Here is an 8,132-nt window from a genome sequence, read left to right on the forward strand (position 1 = left end):
TAAAAAGATATCAGGTTCATTGGGTTGGGTTGGGTTGGGTTGGGTTCTAATGATATAATTCCAACATAATACCTATGGTTTGAAGACTTTACAACTCGATTAGACATTGGGTTGCTTCGGATCATGCTATTTCGCGTTAGGTTGGGTTGGATTGGCCAGGTTGGTTGGGTTTTTGAGCACCCTAATATACATATTATATTTGGCAAAAAGTTGATTACCAGCAACCCCAACTGGTCCCACACGGAACACATCTCCGAAGACAACAATGTGAGGGGGGGAATTTTTTTAGCAACTGAGACTAGCCGGGGGCTGGATTGAACCCAAGAGCTATCTTATATTTGGGAAAAGTAGCTCCACCCCTTAATTTTTCACTTGAAGTACATGTCGAAGAAATATACATACTATATTCATCATTAATATATTATACTTTCAATCATACATACTCAAGTTTTTCTCTTTGGGTTCTCAGTTGTTCTCGATTGGTCTCGATCGGTCCCGATAGTTTCTCGATCGGTCTTGATGGGATATCAATAGGTATCTATGAGTCTCAAAGGGTTCTTTATTGGTCTTAATAGAGGATGAAGGTGGTGGGTTATGGCTGCTTTATACACAAACACATGCTAAATCAATCGTTGTGTACTAAATCAGTCTCAATAGGTCAAGAAGGGTTCTCGATGGAAGATGAAGGTGTGACTTATCTTTTGCACACAGTTATACACTAAATCAATCAATCGATCGGTGTTGATGGAAGATGAAACTGGTGGGTTATGGTTTTACATACACAAACTCACACTAAGTCAACTGATGGGTTCTTGATTATTCTCGGTTGGACTCAATGGGTTCTTGATCAATATGATCAGTCTCATAGGGTTCTCCATTGGGTCTCAATTAGTTTCGTTGGGTTCCCAATTGTTCTTGATGGAAGATTAAAGTGGTGGATTATAGTTTTACACATACCAACACACTAAAATGACAAATGAGGTGGTTATGTAAAAGATGGAACAATTACACACACTAAACCAAAAAGTTTGTAGGTTTTTGTAAGAGATGAAGCAAAGAAGAAGAAAGATTTTTTTACAATGGTGTATGTCATTTACATTAGGAGGCATCACATGGGATTTTTATAGTTAAGCATGTACTTGATTAACAATTTAACATTTTGATTATTGTTTAATTGAAAAGGTTAATTAATTAATGTTGTTGGATTAAAACTGTTGTGTGGATTAGATCATATCACGGGTTCTCAATGGATTTGAAGTTCCTAGTGAAAGCTTCCTCTATATATACACTCAGGTTCAGGGGAAAATATTTAAAAGAAATGAAAAACCGAAAAATCTTTCATCAACTGTCATATAAATTGATCCAAGAGATGTCAATAAATGGGTGGTTACAACTTCATTTTCTAAATTAAAAAACATCTTATCAATCATGAATCGGGTCCTAGACCTGACACAAATCATAAATGAACAGAATTTTTACTAATCTTCAGCTGGTTCAATTCTTCTAAACGATAGCTTGAATTGAAGAATTGAATTGGTCTCGTAATCAGGCCTTGGAAGGACTAGACCAAGCTTAGCCAGTTACAAGACAATATTAGGACGTAACCACTTGAGTTGTGGCACACTGATAAGGCTAGGGGGATGTAGTGGAAATCTCATCTTCCCTGAGTTCCAATCAAATGCTACCAAAAGCTTTTATAGCGATGGAGGTTCGCCTATAATGACTTCATGTCATTTGTGGCTGCCCGGGGGATTAGTCGGTCAACGTAAGTTAGTCCGAGAACTCATGGTTATAAAAATAAAAAAAACAATACTAGGACCTCTTTGAAACTGAGTCCAATTATGCATGTTTAGGTTTGAGCATTTATTGTAATAAATTACAATAATAGGAATACATAAATTATTATAAATTGATGAAAGTTAAAGTATGTTATATTTTATATAAATCGATAAAAAAAAAATAGATGAAAAATAGTGTATGTTATTATTTTATGCATTTTTATCTAGATATGACATGATTACCTTGTAATTATATTAAGCAAAATGGAAATTTAGATATGTTGTAAAACTGAGTTATAATTTTAATTCAACATGAATTAGTTGTTTTGTGACGTCAACAAATACAAATCTGAGTCTACTTTTATATCTTTGTGATAGTTTGTCATATTGACAAATCTAACACCACTTTTGCCACCACTAATATCATTGCCTCCACCTTTTCCATTATTTCTATTGGTCAAAAGGTATTGCCCCAAATCACCATTATTTTGGTTATTCAAATACGACATACAATACAAATATGTTATAACCACTTTTTATAACTTTATCCCATTTTCTTTATTAAAAAAAAAACAAGTGTTTAGATTTTAGTATGACACGTTAAAAAGTAAAATGATTCGAAATGAAAATGAAATATGCCACAATATAACCTATATGTGTTGAGACTTGGTTAGAATGAAAATGTGATGATATTCGATTACTAATTAAATACTTGGTCAGTATTTGGTTAAGTTTGTAGTGCCATTTATAGGCAATACCACCAATGACTAGCCAATACACTGAAGGTTCAGTCGTTGACACTAAAGCTCATCACCTGAAGGATGATAAGTTGATACTGAAAAGTTAGCCACTGTAGGTAGAAGTGCTCACAAGCCACATCTTGAAACTCATCATTGGATGATATATGAGGATTTGATGTCGATGAGTTGATTAGTTAATCCAAGATCTGTGTTTCTATTATAAACAATTGTCGTAGATATTAATAAGAATCTTAGTACCTCATCTACCAACATCAACTGCAAGCTTCAGTAGGTTGTGATCAAATAATGGAGCTTTGACAAATGGACAAACCGATAGTTGTTGAAGTCAGTTACCGACAACTTTGTCAGCAAATGGTTTTGTCTTGTTCAATGTACAAGAGAAATGAAAGTATACTATCATCCACAACTAAAATCTGCATGCACACATGTTTGGGAAGTCAACCTGCTAAGGCCTAAAGCATGATTAATACTTAATGTGTCATAACTTGCAATAAATGTGGTATGCATTGTCTTAAATGCATTATAGTGGTCATTGGAGAAGAAATGCAATGACTGAATGATGAAGAAGGAAAGAAATCTTGCATTGAAGATCTTCTAAGAATAAGCCAAATTACGTGGTTGTATCTCTCTTAGGTTTTCAAGTATAAAATCAAGTGAAGAATTAGAAGATCTATGCAAGAAAAATAGCTATCAAGAGCAAACACTATGCAAGTTTTCAAACAACACTTATGTGCATCATTATTCACTTGTTCTATAATCAAGTTCTCACGACTACTTTACTATTCAGGTAAAATTCATTCTAGGTTGAGTGATGACATTATAAAGGTAGCATCGAGATAAACATTTGTCTAGGTAAATTTTTTGTCTTAGGTAACCTACCACTTGTTGATTTACAAAAAGAAAAGCTAATAATAAAAAATAGAGTAAACTACAATTTTGGTCCATATGGTTTGTCGGTTATAACGGTTTCCGTCCCTACAGTTTAAAAAATACAAGATGGCCATTGTGGTTTGCAAAAGCGTCCGAATTTGGACCCTTCCTCTACCACCATTAAGGAAAAATCATTAAACGAGAGGTGTTATAGTATTTTTCCACTTTTCAATCATTTTTCTTTACAAAAATAAATATTAATCAATTTATATTATATTAGTTATATAGCCAAATGTTATTTTGAGAAGTGATAATAATCAAGAAGTAAATAAGCAGTCTTATTCCCTTCAAACGATCAATATCAGATTTGACTAGTCAATAATTGTGGCTTTGACTAGTCAATAATTGCGGTTTTGACTGGTCAAAAATTGCAACTATGGAAAAATAGAGGGTTTAGTTTTGTAAAGTTTACAAATAGGAGACAAAGGGTTTCATATATGAACCTATTGATTCATATATGAACTATAGGTTCATATATGAACTCGTGTAATTAACATATCAACTATTTTAACATATTCACATATGAACTAATTAACTGGTTCATATATGAACCCTGTTATTCACATATAAACTAATTAAATGATTCATATATGAATTATTTAACTGATTCATACATGAACATATTGGTTCATATATGAATCATTTAAATAGTTCACATGTGAACTAATTAACGGGTTTACATATGAACATATCATTCATATGTGAATTACATGGGTTCACATATGAACCCGTTTCCCACCTATTTGTAAAAAAGGATATATAAATCCATAGTTCATATGTGAATCATTTAATTAGTTCATATGTGAATCAATTTATTAATTCATATGTGAATCAATTTATTAATTCATATGTGAATTACATGGGTTCACATATTGACATATATTTATGTGAATAATACGGGTTCATATATGCATTTGTTTTTCCGCTTATTTGAAAAAGTTACTAAACTACCCCTCCATCTTCCACATACCATGCGATGAATTATACTTGCTTCATAGTCAAAGCCGCAAATCTTGACCAGATGAAAGGCTAGGATCACTTGTATACTTCTCAAATGAACCTATGGCTTCGATAGCTATACATTTCTCCAATGGTTTCAATATCAAGGCTCCCTTCACAACCACACTCTACCAATGAGCCCTTTCTTCAACAATCATCATCTCCACTTCCCTCTACCTTCAGTTGCTGTCTCCGCCTCCCCCACCTTTAAGGATGGGTTGTATTTTGGACTTGTACCTCCCCTTCTGATGCAGAATCTCACCCACGACTCCAACCCCCTTTAATGCAAAATGTCATTCATGATGCCTTCCCCTTCGATGCAGAACCTCCTAGTCGATGTTTAACACCTGGACCATCCACTTTTTGCAACTTCTCTATATTTCTTCGCCAACTATAGCCTCCACGTATTGTTTTTTGTACCTGCAACATAGAGAGTGGTAGAAGGCACAAGAAGGGGCTTGTTTTGATTTAGGTTTGGGATTTGGATTAAAAGTTTGATGGTTATTTTGATTTCGGTATTTGGGTTTGATGTTGGTACATGGATTTGGTTAGAGGTTTGGCCGAAGAAGATGGCTGGAAGTTTGGTCGGAGAAGATGGCCGAAAATTTAGGTCTGTAGGATACGTGTCATTGTTTTAGTGGAAGATCAAAATTATTTTTATGTTCTAAGAGTAAATAAAATAAAAACCTAACAAGAGAAAAATACACGTTAAAGGAAGGGACCAAATATGAGCACATTTACAAAGCACAATAATAATCTTGAATTTTTAAAACTATAGAGGCTAAAACCGTTATAACCAACAAACCATATGGACCAAAATTATAGTTTACTCTGAAAATTATTATCAATCTTAAAATTTACCGTATTCACCATGTTCTACAATATTATTGATATATTGTTCATCATCTGAGAACATCAGTGTGTAATGATACAAAAATTTCATCAAATTATCCAATATGTCCATCATAGTATCTTAAGATATATATGAAAATAAACTCCAATCATATTGTTAAACTCTTGACTTATCTAAAAATGAAATTTTAATTAGCAACAATTAATACAATTTAAGTCATTTTAATCAAAAGAAAGTAAAAAAAAAGGTGAGGCAATAAGAGATCATGCAATCACAAAAAGTGACCAAGTTTATGATGGGTACCTTTCAGATCTCAAAAATCTTTCATCTCGGATCTTTCAAAATCTTCTTCCTTTTCTTCATTCCTCTAGGGTTTTTTCTTTTTTTAAAGATATTTGACTGAAAATTTAAATATCATGTGAAGGAGTGAAGATATACGGTGAGAAAGAAGACCAACTTCTTTCAAACACAAGAATATGTAATCACTATAGTAAAATCGGGTTTACAAACGTCACAATTCTATAAGTGTTATAATAGACTATTTTATAGGATTTAAGTTTATAGGAACAAACAAATCTACATCCTATGTAAGAGCGTTGCAATTGGTTTGTAAGACGCGTTTAGACATCTTAAATAGTTGTTTAGGACAGTTTTAGAAAACAGTGTTCTATTAACTTCTTTTTACAAGATACTTTTAAGAAGTGTCTTATAACCACATCTTTTTATAGGACACTTTTTCAAATAATGTTGTATAAAGTTATTAATATGACACTTTATTTCAAAAGAGTTCTAAAAACTATTTAATACATCCAAAAGTGTCATAAAAACCTATTGCAATACTCTGGCATACAACACATACATCTATTTGATCCTATAATTTTAAGTCTTATAAAATAGTCTATTAAGAACATTTAGATATTTGTACCATCCTATAATCCTGATTTTGTTGTAGTAAATTATCCGTATACTTACTCTTGTTTTCATAAACAAACTGTTTTTTAAAAATAAGTTGTTATTGAAATTTGAAATATTAAATTACGTTGATTGCAAAGCATTCTATAAAGAGAATATTCACCTCTTCAACATGACTCGCGTTCACGTATGTGGCATTGAAGTGTTAAAAGTTGGTGTCACATTTCGATATTGAGGGGGTGTTTGGGATTGCTTATTTGATACAACTTATGTTTTTCTACAAAAATCCTTATCAACTTATTATAAGTTATAATGATAAGAACACTTGAAATCAAATGTTTAAAATAGAGAAATAATTTTTTTACTAAATAAATAGATCAATTTTGTAATCTCCAAAAAGAAGTTGTTGGAGTTGAATGTAAGTTTTTTTTGAAGATTTTAAATTTTGACTACTTATTTTGAAAAACCTATAGGAGATGCTCTAATCTTCAAAATCCCTTTTGTGAGTTTGAAGGCTTCAAAGGATTATATACTTTTAACATAGAGAAAATAGGAATTTTGCATGATAGGTGATAGCATTCACACTACAACTTGTTTAAATTTGTTCATTAACTTGATCGGTTTGTATATAGTACTTGTTTGCAATAGTTAATAAACACAACCCAGTTAACAATTGCTTCAAATGCAAAACTTGCTCATAACCAATTCTTTTTTGTTATTGGAACTCCACATCCGCTAGATAAGGTCCATCCAACCTCTATATATGTTGGAACATTTCTCTCTATATAAAAACTCTATTAAAGAGAGATTTAGAGGCGCCATATATCATAACATGGTGTCAAAGTTGACATCTTGTATCTTTAGGGACCCAGGACACTCATTTGGTCAATGCTTAAGGGGGTGTCTCCTATCTAGGGGGCATCTTTTCTCAATGGGTACGTCTAGCCTCCGCTTGACGAGGCATGTTAGAGTCCCGCATCGATTGTCTATCTTGGTAACGAACTGAATTTAAACCTTTCGTCTCCCTCGTTAGCATATTATCTAATTTTGTACACTCTTTTTGCTCCAATAGGTTTCTCTCTTTATGACTTGCAAATGTTTCCCTTTTTCCCGAAGAAAGAGAACAACATTCTTCTGTTTTATGCAAGTGTGTCAGGCATCCGATGTGTACGAGAACATTATAAATGATGAGCTACTTTAAGAGTAATTATGTTCTTCTTGATGTGGCCTTGAAAGTTGATGAAGACTTTCAGATTGGACCAGTTGGTCGAGTTCAATGGTGAATGATCAATGATGCTCTCATGTATCAATGTGTCGGCTCTTGGTTCGAAAGAAAATGATCACCTTTCCTTTCAAAATATTAATGAACCGATACCGAATTTAGTAAAATAAGTTAAGATTATTTATTACATATTTATAATGTCTCACTATAAAAGGATAAATTGTAATAAAATGAAACACTCCTTGTTTCATATTTTGGAAAACCTATTTTCAAAAAGTTTTATTTTGGAGAACTTACTACGTCTTTAATGAAGTTAAGATAATACACAGTAAATCTTTAATGTAATTAAGTGAACACATGTCAGAATTTTTTTTTTATTGAATTACTCTTTAAAGGATATCTTGTTGAAAACACCAAAATGTAACTTTTGAAGATGTGCCTCATAAAATAAAACTAAAACAACGTGCATACCATTATGATTCATTGTAATCTTATAAACGTTTATATGGTTAATCGGATTTTATCAGTCATTATTATACATGGGATCATGTGACGATAATATTTATAGAATGTATTGTGATTGTGAGAACATTTGTAGGCATTTGGATAAATTGACTTTTTGATCTAGTTTTATTTACTTTCAACTATATTCACACACACACACACACACACACACA

Source organism: Cynara cardunculus, assembly GCF_001531365.2.
Source record: "Cynara cardunculus var. scolymus isolate 2C chromosome LG 17, CcrdV1, whole genome shotgun sequence".
In the NCBI taxonomy this organism is placed as follows: domain Eukaryota; kingdom Viridiplantae; phylum Streptophyta; class Magnoliopsida; order Asterales; family Asteraceae; genus Cynara; species Cynara cardunculus.